The 9,857-nt window shown below is 38.9% G+C and overlaps 1 long non-coding RNA gene across 4 annotated transcripts; it reads right to left on the reverse strand.

The window, feature by feature from the left end:
• Nucleotides 1-7,025: 7,025 nt before the first annotated feature.
• Nucleotides 7,026-9,235, reverse strand: LOC127331937 (uncharacterized). Of its 4 annotated transcripts, none has more exons than XR_011751550.1 (5): nt 9,112-9,235; nt 8,936-9,044; nt 8,483-8,805; nt 8,059-8,115; nt 7,026-7,975 (listed from the first exon to the last, which is right to left on the reverse strand). It is a non-coding gene; the product is annotated as an uncharacterized lncRNA (long non-coding RNA). The 4 variants fall into 4 exon arrangements; XR_011751551.1 differs by having other exon boundaries at nt 7,026-7,204; nt 7,543-7,975; nt 8,936-9,235; XR_007870108.2 differs by having other exon boundaries at nt 8,483-8,801; nt 8,936-9,235.
• Between the last annotated feature and the right edge of the window lie 622 nt (nt 9,236-9,857).

The following is a 9,857-nucleotide window of genomic DNA, read 5'->3' on the forward strand; positions in this document are numbered from 1 at the left end:
CGCCATGAACATTAAGAGTAAAGCTAAGAACACATGTGTTCATACGCAACAGCGGAGCGTGTCTCTCTCCCACACAAGCATGAATTTATTCAGCGAATGAAAATAACAAAACGAAAATAAAATCACACAGACGCTCCAAGTAAAGTACATCAGATGTGACGGAATAAAAATATAGTTTCACTAGAGGTGACCTGATAAGTTGTCGATGAAGAAGGGGATGCCTTGGGTATCCCCAAGCTTAGATGCTTGAGTCTTCTTGAAATATGCAGGGATGAACCACGGGGGCATCCCCAAGCTTAGACTTTTCACTCTTCTTGATCATAGTATATCATCCTCCTCTCTTGACCCTTAAAAACTTCCTCCACACCAAACTCGAAACAAACTCATAAGAGGGTTAGTGCATAATCAAAAATTCACATGTTCAGAGGTGACATAATCATTCTTAACACTTCTGGACATTGCACAAAGCTACTGGAAGTCAATGGAACAAAGAAATCCATCCAACACAGGAAAAGAGGCAATGCGAAATAAAAGGCGTAAAGACGAATTTTTTAGAGGCACTGGACTTGCTCAGATGAAAATGCTCAAATTGAATGAAAGTTGCGTACATATCTGAGGATCACGCACGTAAATTGGCAGATTTTTCTGAGTTACCTACAGAGAACCCTGCCCAAATTCGTGATAGACAGAAATCTGTTTCTGCGCAATAATCCAAATCTAGTATGAACCTTGCTATCAAAGACTTTACGGCACAACAATGCAATAAAATAAGATAAGGAGAGGTTGCTACAGTAGTAACAACTTCCAAGACACAACAAAACAGTAGCAAAATAAAAATATGGGTTATCTCCCAAGAAGTTCTTTCTTTATAGCAATTAAGATGGGCTCAGCAATTTTAATGATGCTCACGCAAGAAATAAGAGTTGAAGCAAAAGACGGCACCAAAAAGCAAATTCAAAACACATTTAAGTCTAACCCACTTCCTATGAAAAGGAATCTTGTAAATAAAAAAATTCATGAAGCACAATGCAGCAAGCATAGGAAGGCAACACAAGCGCAACTTCAAGATTCTCAACATAAAGAGGGGAAACTTAATATTATTAAGATGCATATAACCATGTTTCCCTCTCTCATAATAACTTTCAGTAGCATCATGAACAAACTCAACAATATAACTATCAAATGAAACATCTTATCATGAGCTATATGCATAAAATTATTACTCTCCACATAAGCATAATCAATTTTATTAGTTGTAGTGGGAGCAAATTCAACAGAGTAGCTATCATTATTGTTCTCATCAAGTGTAGGAGGCATAGTATAATCATAATAAAATTTACTCTCCATAGTAGGCGGCACCAAAATACCACTATCATTGTAATCATCATAAATAGGAGGCAAAGTATCATCAAAGAAAATTTTCTCCTCAATGCTTGGGGGACTAAAAATGTCATGCTCATCAAAACCAGCTTCCCCAAGCTTAGAATTTTCCATATCATTAGCAACAATGGTGTTCAAAGCGTTCATACTAATATCATTGCTACAAGCATGCAAATAAGATTCCATAGGTTTTTTAATTTTCGCAGCAAACAATCCATGTCTTAACTCAGGAAATAGAATAAGAAGCTCATTGTTATTTTCCATTATGCCTAACTAGTGTAAACAAGAAACCAAAAGATGCAATTGCAGGATCTAAAGGAAATAGCTTCGAGCACTTACAACGGCACCAGAAAATAACTTAGTTACCTGGGACCGGAGTGTGAGTGCCTTTTACCTTTCCTCCCCGGCAACGGCGCCAGAAAATAGCTTGATGTCTACTCACGCTTCTTTTCCTGTAGACAGTGTTGGGCCTCCAAGAGCAGAGGTTTGTAGAACAGCAGCAAGTTTTCCCTTAAGTGGATCACCCAAGGTTTATCGAACTCAGGGAGGAAGAGGTCAAAGATATCCCTCTCAAGCAACCCTGCAATTACGATACAAGAAGTCTCTTGTGTCCCCAACACACCTAATACACTTGTCAGATGTATAGGTGCACTAGTTCGGCGAAGAGATAGTGAAATACAAGTAGTATGGATGTATATGAGTGGTAATAGCAATCTGAATAAAATATGGCAGCGAGTAAACATGCAACAGAACAGTAAATAAACGGAGATTCGATGTTTGGAAACAAGGCCTAGGGATCATACTTTCACTAGTGGACACTCTCAACATTGATCACATAATAAAACCACTCTACACTCTCTTGTTGGATGACAAACACCATTAATTGTGTAGGGCTACAAGAGCACCTCAATGCCGAAGTTAACAAGCTCCACAACATTCGATGTTCATATTTAAATAACCTTAGAGTGCATGATAGATCATTGCAATTATACCAAGTACTAACATAGCATGCACACCGTCACCGACAGACTATGAAAGGAGGAATAGATCACATCAATACTATCATAGTAATAGTTAACTCCATAATCTACAAGAGATTACAATCATAACCTACGCCAAGTACTACATGATGCACACACTGTCACCATTACATCATGAAGGAGGAATAGAGTACTTTAATAACATGACCAGAGTAACTAGATCACAAAGAGAGAGATGAACCACATAGCTACGGTAGAGCCCTCAGCCTCGGGGGAGAATTACTCCCTCCTCATCATGGAGACAGCGATGGCGGTGAAGATGGCGGTGGAGATGCCTTCCGGGGGCACTTCCCCATCCCGGCAGGGTGCCAGAACAGAGACTTCTGTCCCCCGAATTGGAGTTTCGCGATGGCGGTGGCTCTGGAAGGTTTTCTGGTGTTTCGTCAATCTGTCTCGAAGGTTTAGGTCAGGACGGCTTAAATAGGCGAAGAGGCGGAGTCGGAGGGGCCACGGGGGTCCCACACACTAGAGGGGCGCGCCCCCCTGGGCCACGCCGCCACCACGTGTGGGGCCCCCAGGGCTCCCCTCTGGTGCCTCTCTGGCTCTCTGGAAGCTTCCGGGAAAAATAAGGTTCTGGGCGTTGATTTCATCCGATTCCGAGAATATTTCTTTTGTAGGATTTCTGAAACCAAAAACAGCAGAAAACAGCAACTGGCCCTTCGGCATCTCGTCAATAGGTTAGTTCCGGAAAATGCATCAAAACGATATAAAGTGTGAACAAAACATGTAGGTATTGTCATAAAACAAGCATGGAACATCAGTAATTATAGATACGTTGGAGACGTATCAGGATTCTATACAGTGAAGCAATAGAGCTAAATTGGATTGTGAAAGTAAGAAAGTAAAGTTTATCTTCCTGCTGCAGTAGATCTAAAACTGGATTTGTTACTTCGGTGACACCGCACGAAAGGCTCAACACTACAAAATCCAAAGCTCGAGGGATCTCTTTGCCTAGGATTAGTCCTTGGAAGCAGGAAAATAAGCATGTAGAGCTAAATTGGTCTACAAGACAGCTGCAGCGGAGCTAACCGGGGCGATGGCTCGCCCATGTCAGCCAAAAACAATGAAGCAGTAGAGCTAAATAGGACTCTGAAAGTAGGAAAATAGAGTTAATCTTCTTCTTCCAGGCAAGTTCCTCTCTCGCTCTTCTCGTTTCTAAATCATCTTAAACTGCAAATCTTTATATTTTGGTTCCCATGCCATGCTTGCGTCCGTTGTCTATCTATGAAATTGAGTTTTCTTTCACCATAAATGAAACTAGATTTGTTAACTTTAACTTATTGTGTTTACATGTACACTATACTTCGGTGACACCGCACGAAAGGATCAACGCTGCAAAAGACCAAGCTCAAGGGATCCCTTTCCTGACCTAATATTTCAAAGTGTTGTGGGCCCAGGGATGGAGCTAGGATTAATACTTGGAAGCGGACAAATTAGCATGTAGAGCTAAATTGGTCTACAATGCAGCAATGGTGGAGCTTAGTTGAATACGAGGTGGGTGATGGCCCGTCTAGGTCAGCCCAAAACAGTGAAGTAGTAGAGCTAAATTGGACTGTGAAAGTAAGAAAATAGAGTTTATCTTTCTGCTGCAGGCAAGTTTCTCTCTCACTCTTCCCATTTCTAAATCATCTTAAACTAAAATCTTTATGTTTTGCTGCTCATGTCATTCTTGCGTCCGATGTTTAACTTATCAAATTGAGTTTTCTTTCACCATAAATGTTTATACGATACCTCCTTATTCTTATGTTGTTCGGAACTCAGGTTGTCTGTTGTGATCGTGGTGAAAAGACAAGTGCCATGGGTGGGTTGAGTTGGGGCCAGATTTACACTGGAGGATCGTGGGAGGGAAGGTGCGCTAGCAAACACACCCGTGACATTGCGGACAATAAAAAAAATTGGTTATCTGAAACTAGATTTGTTAACTTTAGCTTATTTTCTGTTTATATGTACAAAGAGAATATACTTCGGTGACACCACACGAAAGGAGGTTGCACGAAAGGAGGCTTTATATACACCAAATGGGAGGTGGAATTTCATGACCCTAGCATGATGCCTCTATTTTCAAGTGGTTGAAACAGCACGCAAGGTGGCTACACTAAAGGAGGAGGCATGTACTGGAATGTATTGTTTTGTCCTTGCTTTGCACATTTACTATGAGTTTTGTTCTATTTATATAAACTAGCAAAGTGGTCCTCGCAAATGCGAGGGCACCAATTATATAAAAAAATTGAAAAATAATTTAATGGTCTTGTATATGTTCATATTATGTGCTCTCGTCGGTCTTTGAAAGATTGTTGTTTTGGACACTGGTTTAGTCTTCAGAATTTGCTTGGGCACCTTCTTTCAAAGTTTGTTAATAACCATTTAGCACGAAATATCAAACAAATAAATGTAATCATATGTATACTAAAACTATGACACGGTTTTACTTGCTTGTATCCATTTGTTTTTCCCTAAGGATCGTATTTTTTGAAGAAAACTATTAGTTTATTCTATGTAATGTCTCCAAATGCAATAACCGGAGAAAGGAAAACAAACACACATGAATATAAGTGAAAGCGTGTAATATTATGCCTGGTGGTGTTCTCAGAAAACATGCCTCTGACTCGAATAATAACCATCAGTACCAAGCATATATACGTGCTAAGCATGCAGTCGATCTAAGCTATATATGTACTCAAAAGTATCACAAACCTATATTCTTCCAGATAAAACAATTCATTATCCCTGAAAATAATTGTTCAAATTTTCACATGTTAAAACATAGGTTTTATTTTTCATTGTAAAAAATAATGTTTATTAGAAAGCACGATACAATGAAGCCGCAAAAATGTATATGCACGATAACTTTATGACAGTTGAATAGAGACATACCTTTTTATGCCCCCCGCAATGTGAAATTCACTGAATTTTATACTGTTGGAAGAATTTCATATATCGATCAGTGCAAATAATCAAGCTATTCATGGTTACGTGTGTTGTTAATCTTGCTACCGACTATGAATTTGTGGTGTGAACCCACATTTAAGAGACAAAGGACTGAACCACACTTTCGTGGCAGTGAACTGAACTCAAATACCAAACCCCAAATCTGTTTTGTATAAAGGTTAAGTCATGTGTGCAGAAAGGTTTTAAATAAACATAATTAGTTTGGTAAAATTAGAAAACATCTTAGGTACGGACTGGCTGGCATCAGTAAAAAGTCCCATGTGAGTATATATGTTTCCTCCCCTTTGCTCCATTGAGGTACCCCTTATTACTTTGCAAGCCTCTTTCTGCAAAAAAATCAGCTAATAAGCAAAGAAGCACTACAATATTGGAACAGAAACTGTCAACTATAGTAGAATAAGATCATAAGTAACTTGTACACTGGTTACTCCTAACATGTTGCGGCTTATATGAGCTACTGCACTTTCTATAAATGAATATGAGAGCAAGCAAGAAAAATTGCAAATTGGCTGAATGAAGTGTAAAAAACAATCCTAGTGAGTAGCGGTGTTACCAAATATATAATGACTATGTTGTGAAAGACATTCAGGTTTTCTTGGAGCAGAGGCTTTATCTTCTTCTATCAATGAAATGGCACTTTGGCTACTCTCTTTAGCAAAGAAAACTAATATTTTAACTATCCGAGGATAAAAATGTTATTCATCACACTGAACACCATCGTCGGACCAAGGTCATATCAGACGCACTGCATGAAAGATTAGAGGCTAGATAGGTAAAGAGAAACAATTTCTCCTCGACGATCGTCTTATTTTAGATAATGGATATCTATATGTCGCATTTGTGATATCAGAAAAAAAAATTGAGAAGATATGCATATTCACACATAAAAATAAATATATGTTGTAACAGTTATCCAAGGTACATAGTTAGCCATTGACAAACAATTTACCTCAGTTCACGACACTTATTATGGATCGGAGGGGGTAACTATTTCACCCAATATTCTTTCATGTGAATACATCTAAATTTAGTCAAAGTTAAGACATGTTTCATGGGATGGAGGGAGTATAACTGTTGATTCTTGTAAATTATGAGTACAGTGGTTGTATCCTCCTATTGTCTAGCATATTTTTGGCAAACTTGTCCCGAAACCCTTTTTTAATTAAAAAATCCGTGCACATATCACATTAATATGCTACATAATAGAAACTTCACAGTGGAATAACTTGTGCCAGTGATTCTGTAATTGCACACGGCATAAGTTTTTCCATGGTGGCATATATATAGCTAAATGCAACAATTTGGAAGAAAATAAGAGATGCCAGAATAAACTGAATTTCATGGTGGCATACGCATAGTTGCAACAAAGACTATATATAGTATGGAGGTAAACCCTTTCAGCTGAAAGCCCTCCCTGGTTTTCATGCTGTCATGCTTACACACAGCTGTCACAAAGACTGAATCTCACGGTGGCATAGACATAGATGTCGCAAATACTGAATTTCACAAGCACTACATGACTTTTTATTAGGAGGCAAACACGCCATGGTCATGGTGTTAGGCATACTCGCACACTTCACTGGAAGCTGCGGACATCCTTTCTACTTCTGTAGTATAATGCTTATTTCTTAGAGCAACGTACCTAATCCACTTGATGTGTAGCCACAGGCCCCCATCTTCAACTCCAACGCTCTCCTCTCCTCTCTCCATTAATGTGAACTGATCTCCATAATAACACCAATAAAATCAGCAAATAAACAGATTGCTTGTCCCAAAACTGAAGGCCCACACGTGGAAACTTTGAAGATCGATCGTACCTCGCAAGTACTTCTGGGCTGCATAACAATCAGAGCATAGGTAATTCAGTTGTTTTAATCTAAAGATATTTTACAGTAAACTAATTTCCATTCACTTATGCTTATCTAAAAGGCAGTTACGGCATTTAGTCAAAGTAGGATAATACAAAAAAATGCTGGATAAAAATGTTTTATAATTGCATAACCCAACACTCTGGCTATATTAAGTAGTAGCATCACCGGTACTCCAATGTTCAGTTTGAGCTTATAATTCCAGGAAACTTTAGGTTGTTTAGGAACTCTTCTGAATATTGAATCATCACTTCAATTTACAGCTTTGTGTACACTGTCAGAACTACGGTAAATTGTGTCCTCACCTTCTAGTTTGTCCATTACATATTCAGTGATCTTGCTCACCATTTTTTTCCTTGGACATATGATTGCTTTCTTCCAAGAATTGACCGTCCCAAATTTGGATGGATGCTTTCCACCATTGTAAGATTATTATTTTTTACTAAAAATGACAAAAAAATAGCATGGAAAATGTTGGCAAGTACAAAAACATAATACACCATGAGTAAATTCGAATACACCTGAATTTTTCCTAAGCCTTAGATGGCTAAGTTTAGGTCGTCTTTGATTCCAAGGATTTTTATCGATAAAATAAGCCATACCTTATAGCCGGGATTTGATTTAACGGGTGTTGAATTATTATCTGAAAACTAACTTCAATATATTACATGGATCAGGATCTTGGTTTGCAGCTTCCTGGACTATTTCTGAGTGGCCGCAAGATAATCTTCAACGCATCTGGGAGATTTGAATAATGATCACCACATAAATTTTTAAAATGCAAATTAATTCCAAAACGAATCTTCCAAAAGGAAAATTACCTTTAGGTAATGAAAGAAATATTTTGTAAAGATCATGATAAAGAAGAGGATCGTGATCTACATGTACAGAAAAGCATATAAGAAATCTGACTCAAACTTGCATACAGTTTTTCCGTTTCAAACTACCCAATTACCAATAGTACATCAAACCAAGTAGATGGTGGCGACCATTTAGTGCTTTTGTTAATAATAGAAACTTAGAATGGATTACAAAAACCATGCGTATCAATGTAATATGCTAGGTCTACGGGAACACATTTCTAAATTAGGAGATTCAAACTGAAAGGGAGTGAGAAATTACAGAGATCAGAAAGAACAGTACGTTGCCTTTCTTTTTGCTCCACATCCGTTCGGTCATGCATCTATAATAGAGTTCTATATTGCATTCTGAACAAATAGATGTAGCAATCAAAAGAAATCTCACCTGCTATTACCTGTCTTGGGAATGTCCGTCAGTACTCAGTACGCATGAATCAAGTTTTAATTCCATGGATCCATCCATCTTGCATGGATGCATGATCGCATGTGTGCAGCATATTAGCATTTACCTGCGGAGCATCGTTGTATTCACTAATCGCCGTTCCATAAAATAATTAGATCAAACAGTATTGTAATATACAACAGGAAGGGAAACGATCGATCAAGCACTCGCCCTGCGGCTGGTCGGCCCGCGACCACATGGGCATGGACCTGGTGCAGGCTTAGACACAGCCCCTCCCGTCCATCCACCATCTCAATCACATCTATCTTCAAAGAGAGCAAATCGAAAGGAATCAAAATCGATCTAAGAGAGGCAAGGGAAAGATGAATCGGCAGGAAACGGATTGACAAACAATTGCCGAAAAAAGGAGAGCCGACAGACGGTGGCGAGATGTACCTTCCGATCAGAGCAAATAACCAAGAGAGCGCTTGGTTAGGCGCACGTATACCGGTGAATTATTGTCTTAACCTCGCTCATGGAGGAGACGAACAACCGCCAGATGAATCTTCAGATTAGAGAAACCCATGATTTACCGATTCTGCACCAAGGTAGAGGAAGGAAGAGTCTGGTACCATGGAGACAGGAAGGCAGCGACGCATTGGCAATTTTGGCATGCTGAGCGTTGAAGATGGCTCATCTGCGCTAGGGCATAAAAAAATCTGTTTTTCCTTCGACTCCAAGAGGATGCGTTGAAGAGGACACGTTGTGGAAAAAACAAAAGGAAACAATGAAGGGACGTGTACAATGGCAATGGTGGGTAATTTTTTAGCCTTAAGTCTAATCTAATGGCTATAGATTATCTATGTATCAATTAAATGGCCAGATGTTTCTAATTTTTGTGGGATTTTCTAGCGATTTCTCTATTTTCTGGTGAGCCCATAATTTACTTTTAATAGATAATAGATAGATGTTATAATACCGATGAATCTTTTTGTATAATTTTCTGCAGTTGATAAATTGCAGCAGCTGTTTTCGATGAGTAAACTCCGATGTCAACGCAGAAACAACCTAGGAGATTCTGTTGGAAAAGTTCCCTCGATTCTCCACTCTGGGCCGAAATTTTATCCCTTTGCCTGATCCAATATTTATAAGGGTTGTGGGGCTGTATGTAGTGTTTTATGGTGAGTAGACTAAGGTTGTCTATTGTGATATTTCTATGGTTTAATTGTCGCCAAGAAAGTAATGGTAATGTGAAACTGGATTGTTAACTTTAGCTTATTTTGTGTTTACATGTACATAGAGACGATAATTCGGTGATACCGCACGAAAGGATTGATGCTGCAGAAGCCTAAGCTCGACATCCGGTCGATCTTTATAC

This window comes from Lolium perenne, chromosome 2 (assembly GCF_019359855.2).
Source record: "Lolium perenne isolate Kyuss_39 chromosome 2, Kyuss_2.0, whole genome shotgun sequence".
Lineage (NCBI taxonomy): Eukaryota > Viridiplantae > Streptophyta > Magnoliopsida > Poales > Poaceae > Lolium > Lolium perenne.